The 16,495-nt window shown below is 44.3% G+C and overlaps 1 pseudogene; it reads left to right on the top strand.

Annotated features, from left to right (window-relative positions):
- Positions 1-878: 878 nt before the first annotated feature.
- On the top strand, positions 879-15,635 carry LOC120654954 (annotated as a pseudogene).
- The last annotated feature ends 860 nt before the right edge of the window (positions 15,636-16,495 follow it).

The following is a 16,495-nucleotide window of genomic DNA, read 5'->3' as shown; positions in this document are numbered from 1 at the left end:
TTTACAGTACCATTATTTTATTTCCTAATAGCTATAAAAAAAGTTTGGTAAATTTTAGATAAGCACAACTAGACCAAATGAATTATGACTAAGGTAAATGCACTAAATCAAGAAAAATAGTTCTTGTACCTAGAAAAATTTGAAATAATTCATTTGGTCTAGTTGTGCTTATCTAAAATTTACCAAACTTTTTTTTAGCTCTTACGAAATAAAATAATGGTACTGTAAAAGTTATGGCTTCTAAAACTCAGTATAGCAGCATGGATAAATAACTCATTTAAACTAGACATATTGCAAGATTTAATTTAAAAACTTATTCTAGAAATGTTTTATGGGCCTACCAATTTTGTACAAGCCTATGCTTACCATATGCAACACTCTGGCCAAAGATGACATGCATCCAAAGGATGGATCTTGAGATTTAAATAAAAGTGTATTAAACTAGTATTTAAAATAGAGCAAGATACATTGATCAAATGAAAAATTTTATATACCAAAAGTTGTAGATCTTGTTTCATAGAATTTAGAACAGTTGAGTTTGTATTTTTCTGATTTTTCTACGATTTTATATCTATTTTACAAGTTCGCTGTTTAATGCATCCCGGGCGCCAGGACCTAAATGTAATTTTTTTTTACATTTAGGTCCTGTCGCCCAGCCAGAGGGCTACAGGTCCGGGTATAGTTTTGAAATTTTTCGAAACCGCCATATATTTTTTAAATTTTAATTTTTTAAAATACAAAAATGAAAAAAATCCGGAAACTCCCCTCTGCTTGGCGGCCCAAATAAGCCCAAGTCAAGCCAAGCCTGCTGTGTGGGAGGCAGGCAGAGGCAGCCGTGTCCGTCCGTCCCCTCCCGTTCCGTTCGAAATTAGGGAGGGAAAAAGGACCGGCGCCAGCCGCCGAGCACTTCCGCTCCCGCCCGGCCCGGTCTACCCCGCTCCGGCGGCGGCGGCGGCGATTGCCGGCCATGGCCAGCCACTTCACCTACATCCACGAGCTCCGCGAGCTCATCGCCTCCTCCACCACCGCCTCCGCCGGCTCCGCCCCGGGCTCCGCGCACCTCGAGGTCAAGCTCCGCGAGGTCCTCCCCAACCTCCTCCGCGACTACGTCATCCCTTCCCCCAAAGGTTCGTGCGCCGCCCCCCTCCCTCACTCAACATTTATTTGAGCTGACCCGTTGCCGTGGTCGCGCGCAGCATCCAAGAGAGAGCTCCGGGAGGTCATTGCGTTGCTCAAGCTGGTCGCCTACACGGCGCTCAAGTTCCCCGGGGTCTTCTACAACGGCCGCACCGCCGACGTCATCAGCGTCATCGGCCGCATCCTCCCCTTCCTCGCCGAGCCCGATTTCAGGTACCTGCCTTCTCCCCCATCTTCCCTCCACAAAACCCTAGTCCAATCACTCCTAATATTTGTGTTTCCTTTCATCGTGGAATAGAATGCGGTATGAATGTGTAATTTGATTGGGACCACGTGGGCTGTACATCTTTTTCGCTAAAATTTAGATACATTTATCCGGTTCGGGTGTGTGCAGTGGTGTTGCAACTTCCATACATTGTCCATTTGATTCCATACTCATTTGTTTCCCATCCAGACATGTGATAAATTTAGCTGATAATGTGGGCGTGGACACTAACTAGTCTTTAGTGTGGCTACCTACATGTGTATTGATTTTGTTTTTGAGGGAAATGCGTATTAGTTTAGAACTCGTTCAGGATGATCTGAGCTGTGGAGAAGCTGCCGGTTACATCGTAGGTGTTTTGCTTCCTATTCTTGATTGTACTAGTGGCTGTGTGTTCCAGAACTTGTAACGTGATAAGAGGGGAGTGCTGTCACTGTCCTGATGGGTATGTGTGCCATCAGCTGCGCTGTAAGCTGAATGATGGTCTTTAGCTTGCTTAAAACAGGGGCTATGTTCCTAAAGCTCTAAAATGTGCTTTAATTTACCAGAGTAGAAAGCTACCTGCAACTGGACATAAATTACCTTTCATGGTCTTGCTGGGAGTGAAAAGAATGGCCTTGCAGGCTAAGGATAGCAGATAGTTAATTATATTCCTCAAGGAAAGTTTGTGTAACTGTTATACTTGCGGTCTTTGTAAGTAATTTGGTACAGTTGTGTTATCTAAGTGTCACACCAGCAGATTCCACCTGTTAGACATCCCCATCTGTCATTTACATGTATGCTGTTTCTTCACTGTTGCAGGTCGAGCCATGAGCTTATATTCAGTGCAGTTTGGAATCTGCTCTCCATTCTTCGCACAGGTGACCGAGAAGCCTACAGACAGTTCTTCCTGGATGCTATGGTCGCAGTAGAAGGTATGTGTTTTGCTTTGTGCTCTTAATCTTTAAATTATGGGTCATGCAGAAAGGCTGAAACTTGAGCTTGTCCAATCCAACAGATCTACTATATGTGGCATCAATGCATGATGAGAGTCCTAGTGGTGTGCCACCTGGAAGGTGTTTAGTTAAATGCCTCTGGATCCTTCTCAAATATATTAGACTCACCTGGGCCTTATAGTGAGCTCCCAGCCAGTTGCCAACCTAAGAATGGACCTGGCGTGCTGGTTGATCTGACAGGCGATGCAAGATGGCGTCCATTTGCCACTTCACTGATTAAACTAGTTAACAAGTGTCTTGCAGATGGGACCTTGTATGTTGATGGGCTTGTTAACATGCCATTTGTTTCTGCTGCTTGTTCTATCCTCTGCTATGGGGATGGTTCTCTGCACAAGGTTGGCATCAACCTTTATGAATAATTTTAACCTTTGGTTAACCCTGTGTATCTTTAACTTGCCTGTGTTTGATCTGTTGTCACAGGTTTGTTTTGATTTTGCACGCATTGTTGCCACAGTGATGACTGCTGAGATTCTTCCTCTAGAAAATATTATCCGTTCAATCACATGCATTTTGGGCCAAGATGTTGCTGAACTTTCTGATATCAGGTAATCATGTTAGTACTCATTGCTTCCCTTTATCGAACACCCATTCAAGGAGAGATATGTTGGAATTGGATCTTGAGTAAAATATTGAGTCCAAATATTGGTATGCTAGATTATACTTTGCATATGTTTTCTTTAGCTGCTTTGCAGGAATGTTACTTTACTAGCCTATCACTATCCTTTTATGATGCTCCTGGCCCTGTGTATACTATAGCTGAGAACTTCTCTCTGTAAAAATTGTAAATTAAGAAGTTGGCTGTCATTGGTAAGTTGCTTGGTTATGCATTTTTTTCATATTCAAATTTGAATCTAGCAGTAACCATTTTCTGTATGAGAACTGGCCCACAGCTGCAACATCAGTATCGTTTTTCTGTACTGCCCAACTTGAAAAAAAATCAAGCATGTTGAAAGCAAATATGGCTCGGAAGATAATAGATTGATTATGGAGAGGCAAAGCTCGTGTACATATATAGGCAAGGAAGTCCTAGGGTTTGGTTTATAGAAGTAATACCAATCAGGAGTTCCTTGCCTAATTCAAAACCATCTAGAATCCCCATGAGGGGAGGCGCGCGGCTAGAGAGGCTGGCGCAGCTACAGCCCACAGCCAGAGCCCAGACCATATACACACGCTAACACATGTAAAAGCTAGATAAACTAGAAGAAGAGATCAACAGTTGTTTTTTCAACATAGGCATCCAAGCATATCGACTGTGACAACATGGGCCTGCATGTTCAATTAATTTCCTTTCTATCATGTGCTGCATATGCATCATCATCCTTCCAAGTTGATCGTATAACCAAATTTTCTATTGTTTTCTCCAGCCTTGCGCCAACTTAAGTGAAGAATGTGCTGCCAACCTACAAGCATGCTGAATGCAAACCAGCTAACAGTTATATTTCATCAATGTAACTATTTTAAAAAAACTGCATAATAAATAAGTGGTTCTGTGATCATTAAATATAATATTCAAATTTAAACTAAATCCAGATATGAATCCTATAACTGTAGTGAGGTTTGAGGTCAATGGAAACTACAATCAAGCATACCACTTCACCCTACCTCATGTGAAAAATCCATACTCCTTCCGGTTCTGAATGTAGGCTGTTTTAACCTTTTGCAGCACTCCCAACCCAAATACTATCATGTTGTTTCCGTAGTTTCCATGTCATATTGACAATAGTGGATGGTCTCTTGAAAACTCAAAATAAATTATCATCCAATCCCCTCCTCTCTCCTTTCCTCTCCCTATCCTCCCTCCTACTTCCTCGGTTTTCGCACCGAGCTGGTTTCTTGCATGAGAAACGGCTTCCTTCTCTCTCTTACTTAACTCTACTGCCAATTATCATCCACCCTCACTTCTCTCTCTTACGGCACGTGCTGACGAACCGAGACGGAGGCGTACGGGTTGACGAAGATCGGTGCAGCGTTGGCGTCCGTCAAAGCAGGAGAAGACGGGGTGCCGAAGGCTGCCGATGTCGCGGACGAGGAGCTTCTGTCGGTGGCCATGATTGCAGCAGATCACGTCTGGTGGCGGCGCGTGATGGTGCGATCAGGGTGGGGAGGCGGCGCGGCTTGTTGGCGGCGCGGCTGGGAGGGGCGGCGCGGCCTGGATGGGCGGCACAGCCGGGGGGTGGTGGACGTGCGGGCCGGGGGTGGCGGCGCACGGGGCTAGGGCAGCGGAGTAGATGAGATCCAAGGAACTAGGCCCGGACTCTTGATACCTTGTAGAGACACGGAAAGATTGGGGAAACACCACACACCCAATTGGGGGGGTGACCTTTCATATATATAGCCGAGACGGCTTGATGTACAAGTAAGAGTTGGAGTACAATACAAATCAGCTATACATATATCTAATACCTATCCTCCCTCCCCCTTCCTTGGTTTTCACACAGAGATGGTTTCTTGCATGAGAAACGGTTTTCTTCTCTCTTCCTTAACTCTACTGCCACAATGTCATTTTTCTTGCATGACATCGTAATTAATGCTACAGAAACCATCCTTGTCATCCCATTGGGACTGCCCTTACAGCTCTTCGTAAAATATGTGTCACTTTGGTCATTATATTTTGTTCCTATTTTGCCCATGCTAAATGATTCTATTCTTATCAGTGAATGTGTCATCATTCCCCCATGTCTCCTGTTGGTGAGAGAATTCAGAATTAGTTATCTTTAGAGGAAAAAGAATATCTGTAATGAACAAGGTCTTGAATGTCAATTTTGTCCGCTACACTGCTAGTAATTCCTGACTTCCGTACAAGTCTAAAATGACTTATATATGAAATAGAGGTAGTAACCTATAATGTAGGTTTTGGTTTCCCCATGTTTATTGGAATCCAGGCATCATCATGTACCAATGTGCTATATGTTGGCTTCTGCAGAGATGCAGATTATGACTTTTCAATGGGAGCGTGTCTTCATGCACTGCATTCTTCATGTCCTGGTTATGTTGTTGAATCTACAGCTGCTGATATTGTTAATGTCCTCCCAACTCCCAAGAGCAGTAAAGGCCAGCAAAAGTGCAGAACTTCAGGTTCAAGGACCAACTTGACTTACCCAGGTTCTATGCATACTTCATTCTACTAACCGCTACTCCTTTTCAGGTTGCAATGTATACCGCATACAAGAGAATAATTGAACTCTGCTCTGCCCAAGTATGGAAACCTGAAATCTTTCTGAAATTGCTCTGCTTGCCAAAACCTTGCAGCAAACTGATTGAATGCATTCAAGTGGTTATCAGCAAATTTGGTCAAGACTTCTTTACTCTTGATGATGGTAACAGTCAAAGCAGCCTTCAGGCAAGATCTGAAAATTTTGACTCGCCAAAATTTGGCCAGAAAAGAATATCACAGAATGAGGAAAGCGGTTTTTCCAAACGTCAAAAGATGACTGAATTAGGGTTTTCTGCTGGCGTTGGATTCAAACGAAAAGAAGATTATGGCTGTGCTCTTCGACAGTCTTTATTTTCACTGATTAAGTCCTTATCGCCAGACAGTTATGAGACTTCTCCAGAGACTGCTATAGAGGTGATTAGTCTGCTGTGTCTTTCGTTATGTGTTTATTCAAAGACAAGTCTGTTTACCAGAGTTTCTAAGCAAGTCCTTTCCTGGATTTCCTGGACTCACAAACAGGTGGGCAAATCATCAGAGACCAGCATGTTAATTGATCTAGCCTGTATTTTTATTTCCAGCTGTGCATCCTAAAAAATGTTAAATCATGCAGATAACCCAGAGAAACATGTTTTCCTTTGATGCGCCACTGTATTTTGAAGTTCTTCATACTGTAATGCTTCTCCAATGTAAGCCTTATGACTGTCTTTGAAATACCAAGTTTATTTGCTTACATAGATCTTTGAATATGCACTACTTGCTTTAGTTTCCCTTTAGAAGTTTGGCAATACTTCCTAGTTTTTAAGACCTTGTTACATAGCTTAGACTAATCCTACAAGGCTCCATTAGGCATTGTGGTAGATTACTACAGTTCTGTTTGGCATGACCCCTTTGGCTATTTTTTTTTTCAAAAATCAAAATCAAGTTCTAGTCTTGTAGACAGAGGTACTGTTGTGAAAAAAAGGAACAAATAAGTGGATTGTGAGACTCTGGAAAACATAATTTGTCAAACTTAATATGTTGTGCCAAAATGAACAAAGTTTTCCTGGGCTGTTTTTCCACAGCAGCATTTCAACATAAGCACTACTGCTTTGCAAAGCAACCGCAAATTAACCTTAAGCTGTATGGCCAGATAAGCTTGCTTAGTTAACATGCACAGTGAGCTGTTTGTGCTGCTCCAGATTATACACCCTTGCAAGCTTGCACGGTTGTCCCATCCTCTCCTGGACAAAGCATCGACAAGACTGCAACATAGGACATCTAGGCTTGTTAGAAATGGTATTCCCTCCATTGCAAAATGTAGGTCATTTTAGTTTTGTCCAAAGTCAAACTTCTCTAACTGTGTCTAAATTTATAGAAAAATACACCAACATCTAGAGCATTGAATCAGTTTCATCATTTCATTAAATCCACCACGAAATGTGTCTTGTTACTGCATTTATTTGGCATTGTAGATGTTAATATTTTTTTCTATAAATTTGGTCAGTGTTAGAGAAGTTTGACTTAGGACAAAACTAAAACGACCTACATTTTGGAACAGAGGGAGCATATATAAGGGATCTATTTTCCCCGGGCACAAGCTTACAAGTTATGGCCCTGTTTGGGGGAGCTTCCTGGAGCTTTTGCTTCTCCAGGAAGTTCCAAAAGCCACAAGCTCCCCCAAACGGGGTCAGATTCTCCAAACCACGGAAGCTCCAAAAGCTCTTCTTTACACTACAAGCGGAAAAGCTCCATCGGAGCAGCTTCCCGAGCTTTTGGCGTCCCTCCTCCCCTCTGCACCGCCCGTCTTGCCGCTCCTCCGCCTGTCCGCGCCGCCCGTCTCCGCCGGCCCCAGATCCGTCTCGGCCAACCGCCGGCGACCCGCGCAGCCGGGGAAATCGGCCGCCAGTGGCCTCCGCTCCCCCTCCCTCGAGGTCGCCGCCCCAGATCCGTCGCCACCCCGCCGCCCTCCCTTCGCGCGGCCCCACCGGCGGCTCTTCTCCTCGCCACCTTCCTCTCCGCACGGCCCACCCACCGGCGGATCTCCTCCCTGCCGGCCTCCCCTCCGCGCGGCCTCGCTGGCGGCTCTGCTCGTCGCCACCTTCCCCCCGCACGGCCACCTGCCGCCAGTGGATCTCCTCCCCTCCGCGCGCCCCCCGTCGGCGGCTCTGCTCCGCGTCGCCTTGCCTCCACGCGGCCCCCGCCGCCGGCCCTGCTCCGCGTCGCCCTTCTCTTCGCGCGGTCGAGGCCGGCAACTCTGCTCCTCGCCGGCCTGATGAGCAAGAAGCTAATGGGCAAAAGCTCCCCCAAACAGACCTGCTAGATTCTCTGAAAAACAGCCTTTTGGACTAGCCGGTGGAGCTTTTCTAAAAAGCAGCTTTTGCAAAAGCTGCCGCTACCCCAAACAGGGCCTATGTATGCTTGCGCTTATGCTAGGCTTTACCTTCCTGAGTGTATGGTGATCAGAGTTGTGCCTCTCTTTACTTCAACTTTGGTAGCTTACCTTTTTTTTGTTGAATGCTGGTGCAGTCAATCTTCCTGGACATGCTAAACTGTTCGAAGATGAATCTCAGTTTATTGGTGATGGTACACACTTTGTTCATCTAATATATGCTGACCTCATCAACATGTTGAAACTGATGTTGGATGATGGTCATGTTGTCACTCAAACCAGTTCAGACTGCAAGATTAAATGCCTTTTGATTCAAACCATTGCAAAGGTTGGCAATAAACTGAATGCTGGATGCGATCTTGAAGTCCTTGATTTGGCTATCCGTAATGGAACTGCTGAGGTTCAAAATGAGTCAATTATGTCACTACCCATAGTTGTGTTGTACTCTGGTCCCAACATGCTTGGAGCAATGTTTAGGAAACTTGAGTGAGTGGACATGCTTCCCCCTTTCATGATTTTAGATTAGGTGTCCTTTTCCAGTTTAAATAACGTAATAAACACAACAGGAAAATGCCATGTTGGGACATACTTTATTTGTTATGCAGTATATGTAATCTAGCCTTCAAATTTTGTTCTCTAATTAATGCAGTTCCACAATTTTACAGTGATATTTTACTATGCCTTGTCATGTTTGCTTGCTACAGGTCAGTGGGTGCTTTAGGACTCGAGACAGTGGGGAAAAGTATGGCCTTTTCGCTTGATTTTTTATCTTGCTTAAATGGAACCACTGATTGCACTGACAATGTGGGGAACCATTGCAATCTATTCTTGGACAAGCACTCAACAACCTGTGTCAACATTAGATCTTCTCTCAAGAGGTTTCTGGTGCCCTCAATGTGATATCCGGAATAGAATTGTCCAGAATGAAGACAAAATTTCTATCATGGACACTGAACTGGTACATGTAGAGAATGTCGACTTCAATATTAACATCTCCAAGGCTCACACTCTCTTTTTCAAGTTTCTCTATGCAGAGACTTCTGAGGAATCTATAGTTTATTGGGTTGAAGTTTTGCCATGGATATTGAGGCATTCTAGCCGACATGTTCTGCTTGAGATGAGAACTCAGTGGGTTCAGTGTTTTGAATTTCTACTACGTCATCAAATGAAAGCTATCAGGGAAGCATTTTCTGGTGTAGTCTGCTGCTTCTTGGAAAAAAATGTTATGGATGTTTTGCTTTCTGATGGACTGGGAAAGGATGGAGGAACTAAAGAACTTCAATTCATGGACAAAATAAAATGTGCTTTCACTGAAGCTGAAGATTCTCATATTCTTCTGACACTTCTGGAATCAATTGGTACAATCATGAAAATTAGTGATATTCATGGAGAAGTTTTCTTCTGCTCATTTGTGTTACTGATTGATCAGCTTGATAATCATAATTCCATCATACGGATGACTGCTTTGAGATTAATTCATAGATGCTGCACTTACTGTTTCAAAGGTGGATTGGATCACTTCCTCTCAAAGTACTCGAATGCTAGAGATAATTTATATAATTATCTGTCATCTAGACTTGTGACTCATCCCATAATGACTAAGGAATTCGCTGAGGATGTTGTAGGTATTAAGACCAAAGAGCTGATTGAGAGAATGGTTCCATCAGTTCTACCAAAGCTCATTGTGTCGCTCCCAAACAATAACCACGCTATTATTACTCTGCGTGAACTGGCAGGCCATCTAAACACTGAACTAGTACAACTGATCATAAATTGGTTGCCTACGGTTCTCTGATTTGCTCTTTTTTATGATGATGGGCAGCATTTGTCATCTGTTCTACAATTTTATAAAAATGAGACAGAAACTGATAGCAAAGAGTTATTTGCAGCTGCTTTGCCAACACTGCTTGACGAAATTGTATGTTTTCCAGGGGAATCTGATCAGATTGAGACTGATATAAGGTGAATCTTCTTTCCACTAGACGTGCAGTTCGATGTAAACATACTTTGGGTAATTAGGAACAATTTTCTAATGATATATTAATTTTCAGGGCAGCAAAAATTTCACCAACAATTCAGAATATTGCTAGAATTCTGACAGGCAGTGAAACTCTTCCTCAGTTTTTGAGGAATGATTTTGTCCGCCTTCTCAATAGCATTGACAAGAAGATGCTCCATTCCGATGACATGAAGCTTCAAAAACAAGCTCTCCAGCGAATAAGGAAATTGGTTGAGATGATGGGCCCTTATTTGAGTACACATACGCCAAAGATTATGGTTCTGTTGATTTTTGCTATTGATAAGGAAGGTCTTCAGATGGATGGTCTTGATGTCTTACATTTTTTCATAAAGCAGTTGGCTGAAGTATCACCAAATAGTATCAAGTATGTTATGTCCCAAGTTGTAGCTGCTTTCATTCCATCTCTAGAAAAGTGCAAAGTATGCCCTTCTGCGCACCTGAGTAAAATTGTTGAAATCCTAGAAGAACTTGTTGTGAAAAATAACAGCTTGCGAAAGCAACATATACGTGAACTACCACTGTTGCCTAGTCTACAATCTTTATCAGAAGTAAACAAGGTAATACAGGAAGCTAGGGGGCTAATGACACTGCAAGATCATCTGAAGGATGCTGTCAATGGTCTTAACCATGAAAGCTTAAATGTGAGGTACATGGTTGCTTGTGAGCTGAGTAAATTATTTAATGCCAGAAGGGAGGATTTGACTGCTCTCATCATTGGTGAACATATTGCTCATTTGGATGTAATAAGCTCTTTAATTATGGCTTTACTCAAAGGATGTGCAGAGCAATCAAGGACTAATGTTGGCCAGAGACTGAAAATAGTTTGTGCAGACTGTCTTGGTGCACTGGGTGCTGTTGATCCCGCTAAGGTAAAGGTAGTTTCTTGTGAGCGCTTTAAGATAAAATGTTCAGACGATGATCTTATATTTGAGTTGATCCACAAGCATCTTGCAGGGGCATTTAGAGCCGCTGCTGACACAACAGTGCACGATTCTGCTGCCTTGGCTATCTAGGAGCTACTAAAATTGGCCGGTTGCCAATCCTCACCTAGTGATGACAATTTGAGGGAATCAAATTGTTGTGACAAGAGTTACAGGGGCGAGAAATTGTGGGGCCGTTTCTCAAAGTATGTCAAGGAAATAATTGCCCCGTGCTTAACATCAAGATTTCATCTTCGTAACCCAACTGATTCTGCTCCACTCGGCCCAATATACCGCCCAGAAATGTCTTTTAGAAGGTGGATATACTACTGGATTAGAAGGTTGACATCACATGCAACTGGACCCCGTTCTGATATTTTTAGTGCATGCCGTGGAATTATTCGGCGTGATATGCCAACTGCAATCTATCTCCTACCATACTTGGTCTTAAATGTTGTCTGCTATGGTAGGTACCCCAGAGGCTCGTCAAAGCATTACTGAGGAAATCCTGTGCGTTCTCAATGCTGCTGTTTCTGAAAGTAGTGGAGCTGCTGTTCATGGAATTGCAGGGGGGCAGAGTGAGGTCTGTATTCAAGCCATCTTCACTTTACTTGATAACCTTGGGCAATGGGTTGATGACCTGAAACAGGAAATTGCATTATCACAGTCTAGTTATGCCATGGCTGGAAAGTATGGAGGTAAACTGAAAGGCGGAACATGTTCTGATTATGAACAGGATCAAATGTTGGTGCAGTGTAGCAATGTTGCTGAGTTGCTGGCTGCTATACCTAGAGTTACTCTAGCAAGGGCCTCTCTTAGATGTCAAGCTCATGCTCGTGCTCTAATGTACTTTGAATCTCATGTCCAGGAGAATTCGGGTTCCTCCAATCCAGCTGCAGAGTGTAGTGGCAACTTTTCAGATGATGACATATCTTTTCTTATGGAAATATATGGAGGATTGGATGAGCCTGACGGCCTCCTTGGTTTAGCTAATCTGAGGAAATCATCAAGCCTGCAAGATCAGCTTATAATTAATGAGAAAGCTGGAAACTGGGCCGAAGTATTAACCTTATGTGAACAGGCCTTGCACATGGAACCTACCTCTGTTCATAGACAATCTGATGTTCTTAATTGTTTGCTAAATATGTGCCACCTTCAAGCCATGATAGCCCATGTGGATGGTTTGGTGCGCAGCATACCCCAGTATAAGAAAACTTGGTGCATGCAGGGAGTGAGAGCAGCGTGGCGATTGGGGAGAAGGGATCTCATGGATGAATATCTGACCGGGGCAGACCAGGGTCTGGTGTTCAGTGGTTCTGAGAACAATGCTTCTTTTGACATGGATCTTGCTAAGATATTCAAGGCCATGATGAACAAAGATCAGTTTCTGGTTGCTGAACAAATTTTCCAGTCCAAGCAAGCGCTGCTTGTACCTCTGGCTGCAGCAGGCATGGACTCATATATGTGTGCGTATCCCTATGTTGTAAAGCTCCATATGTTGCGTGAGTTGGAAGACTTCAATTCCCTGTTGGGAGACAAGTCATTTATTGATAAATCGTTCAGTGCAGACGATCCGAAATTTCTGAAGTTAGCAAAGGATTGGGAGAACCGTCTGAGATGTACACAACCGTCTCTGTGGACAAGGGAGCCTTTGCTCTCCGAAGGATGGTTTTTAGTCAGAGTCATATGCATGCTCAGGTTGGGAACAGCTGGCTTCATTATGCTAAGCTCTGCCGTTTGGCTGGTCATTATGAAACAGCTCACCTTGCAATACTGGAAGCAGATGCTTCAGGTGCCCCCAATGCTCACATGGAGAAGGCGAAGTATCTCTGGAATATACGGAAGTTTGATAGTGCTATAGCTGAACTTCAGCAAACACTTCTCAACATGCCTGCAGAAATTTTGGGAAGTGCTGTACTTTCATCTCTTTGTAGCCTCTCTCTTGCTTTGCCAAATCCACCTATCTCTGCGACACAGGCATCAAAAGAGAATCCAGATGTGTCTAAAGCCCTGCTTCTCTACACTAGATGGATCCACTATACAGGGCAAAAACAGAGTGCGGATATCAAATCTCTCTATTCTAGAGTAATCGAATTGCGGCCCAAGTGGGAAAAGGGTTTTTTCTGCATGGCAAAGTTTGTTGATGATTTGCTTATTGATGCTAGGAAACGGCAAGAAGATGACAAGTTTGCTTGTAAAGTTGGACCAGTCTCTTTTAGCTCTTCTAACTCTGTAAGCAGGGCAACTGAAGAGAAAGAGAAGCCTTGGTGGGAATTACTTATGGGAGTGCTACTATGTTATGCAAAAGCAATTCACAGGGGGCATAAGAATCTTTTTCAAGCACTTCCTCGGATGCTTACTCTTTGGTTCGAATTTGGAAGCATGTACGCCCAAGATGAATCTTCCTCTGATCAGCACATGAAAGAGATCCACGGAAGGGTAGATTTGATTGCACATCCTTTTCAAGTTTGTCTTTTCATTTTGTTTAAGAGACTTAATCAGCTCATTGCAGGTGTTAAGCCTCATCCCTGGGTGCGTGAAGGATCTACCAATATATCAGTGGCTTACTGTGCTGTCTCAGTTGATCTCCCGCATCTGTCACCAAAATACTGATGTTGTCAGAATTGTCAAATACATCATCACATCTGTTTTACGGGCATACCCTCAACAAGCTCTTTGGATGATGGCTGCAGTGTCGAAGTCAACAGTGCCTGCAAGACAAGATGCTGCTGCAGAAATATTGCATTCAGTAAAGAAAGGATGTCGGCGTGGGAATCAAAATAATGCATTGTTCATTCAATTTCCTACTCTGATAGACCATCTCATTAAGCTCTGCTTTCATCCAGGGCAGGCGAAGGCAAAAACAATTAACATCTCAACTGAGTTTAGTTCCTTGAAAAGAATGATGCCACTAGGAATTATCTTACCTGTCCAACAGGCTTTAACTGTGACTCTGCCATCATATGATTCAAATATGTCGGACCAATCTGGTTTTCACCCCTTTTCAGTTTCTAAGCATCCAACGATAGCTGGAATAGCTGATGAAGCAGAAATTCTTTCATCTCTTCAGAAACCAAAGAAGGTACGTAGAAGAGCAGCAACTGTCCAGCCAAACTCAATTTCTTACCAAGGTCGTTCTAAATTTTGTTAGATGCTGAATATTTCGGGAGTATTGTACAGGTGATACTGGGGTTACAAAGTTACTTTACTTTTACTAAAGTTTATTAGTGTGATGTGCATTCATTCTTCATTGTTCAGAAAGTATCAGAGTTAGCTATTGACCTGCTATACTTCACTATGATGGTAGCTACTCACAAGTAGATCATTTCAATCTTCAGGTTGTTTTCATCGGAAGCGATGGAGTTGCTCGTCCATTTTTATGCAAACCTAAGGATGATCTTAGGAAAGACTCACGCATGATGGAGTTCAATGCAATGATCAACCGTCTCCTCTCCAAGGTCCCTGAGAGCCACAGGAGAAAGCTTTATATCAGAACCTTTGCAGTGGTACCACTTACTGAAGATTGTGGAATGGTAGAATGGGTTCCCAATACTCGAGGTCTTCGTCATATTCTTCAGGACATCTACATAGCTCATGGAAACTTTGATAAGATGAAAACAAATCCACAAATCAAGAAGATATATGACACATACCATGGAAAAATGCCTGATGATGAGATGCTGAAGACTAAAATCCTTCCAATGTTTCCCCAGTTTTCCACAAATGGTTCTTGACAACATTCTCCGAGCCAGCTGCATGGTTTCGTGCTAGAGTGGCATATGCACATACCACCGCAGTGTGGTCAATGGTTGGCCACATTGTTGGGCTTGGTGACAGGCATGGTGAAAACATCCTTTTCGACTCCACAACTGGGGACTGTGTTCATGTGGATTTCAGCTGCTTGTTTGATAGGGGGTTGCTACTGGACAAGCCTGAGGTGGTGCCATTCAGGCTTACACAAGTAAGTACTGAAAGCTTGTCTCCCTAGTTTCTTGCATTTCAAGTTTTACATGTATTTGACCTATAACCTTTTTTTTTGCGAACCCGTGCCTGCAGAACATGATTGATGGCTTGGGCATCACAGGATATGAAGGCATATTTCTTAAGGTCTGTGAAATCACTCTATCGGTTCTCAGAACTCACAAGGAGACCCTCATGACTGTTCTCGAGACCTTCATCCATGATCCGCTAGTGGAGTGGACCAAAACAAACAAATCCAGTGCAGGCGAGGTCCGGAACCCACACGCACAGGTACAAATATGAGGCATCGGGTTTGTGTTTTACATGTCTAAAAAACAAACCTCACTGATTCTGATCTGTTTCGTGTTTACCGATTCATCCAGAGGGCCATTACTAACATCAAAGCAAGGCTCCAGGGAGTTGTGGTGGGTGTGAAAGCCAGCCCTTCCCTGCCTCTCTCCGTGGAAGGCCAAGCACGCCGCCTGATCGCTGAAGCAGTCTCCCTCAGCAACCTGGGCAAAATGTACATCTGGTGGATGCCGTGGTTCTAACAGGTCCTTCCTCCCCCTCGCTAATTAGGTAGTATGTATATATAAGCATGATGACTAGCAAGATGTGGACACAAACTTTGGGCAGAAAGTGGCGTTTTGTTATAGCCCTATATCGCTGCCCTACCGCTGTTGTACCTACTATTGATGCTTGGTCTAGAACATAACCATGGCCGCTTGAGATAGCTAGCAGGAAAATGCGAGAGTGAATTTGTTAATCCCGCAAGACGATATTGGAGCATATTGATGCCTCTGGTCATTAAGGTTCCAATTCGTGCTAAGTTGTATTCCCCGCAATGGGGATGCCGCCTTCCCAAGTTAGGCGTCTCCTTTGTTTACCCCGCATCGCACGCTAGCTCTAGGCTCCCAGCTGTTGAACAAGCAGGAGGCTCAACAGAAGTTGGAACCCAAGGAAAACAATACGAGTCAAGAAGTGCCGAGCTCTGATATGTGGTTTAAGCTGTAGAACACAACTAAAAGCGGAGCTGGATGGTCACTCTTGACCCTGAAGAATCTGTGGAGCTTCCAACACCAGATCATCGCCATGGAACCCAAACCTTCAGATGCAGCGTTTTCCTTGCCTTGATCTGCACATGGTCTGCACAGAGGAACTGGGTCGGCGTTGACCTCGCCGTGTACCGGCAATCCTGAGACGGGTCGTCCCGTGGCTGTGCCGGGTGCCAGCAGCCTGCCTGGGTCTGCTGCGCAGGTCAGCTCTGCCATGGCCTGCTGGCTGATGAACAACGCAACCATGCCTTGGCCCCGGCGATGATGGGCGGCGGCGTCGGCTCGGGGCAGCCGCCCTGGTCTCCTCTCCACAATGATTGCACGTACCATTCCTCCTCGGCACGCCCATCGGATTCGGATCCCATACCATGACATCCATCCATTCCACCCTATGCAATGCAAGTGTGGAACGCCCGCGTCGCGCGGGCACCGTACAGTGCGGCGGCGCCGGGAGGAGCCATGGCCATCCCGCCGGCCGGCAGCCACGCTTCGTGTTCTGGCCGGCAGCGGCTGACACCGGCCTCCATCTTCATGAGTGGAGTGGGTCCTCAACAAAGAATCCAAGATGGAAACCGCGCGCGATCCCCACAGAATCGTCAAGTTAAATCGGCTAATTAAACGTAA

Source organism: Panicum virgatum, chromosome 1N (genome assembly GCF_016808335.1).
Source record: "Panicum virgatum strain AP13 chromosome 1N, P.virgatum_v5, whole genome shotgun sequence".
Classification (NCBI taxonomy): Eukaryota; Viridiplantae; Streptophyta; class Magnoliopsida; order Poales; family Poaceae; genus Panicum; species Panicum virgatum.
This window is presented reverse-complemented; position numbering and strand designations above follow the sequence as displayed.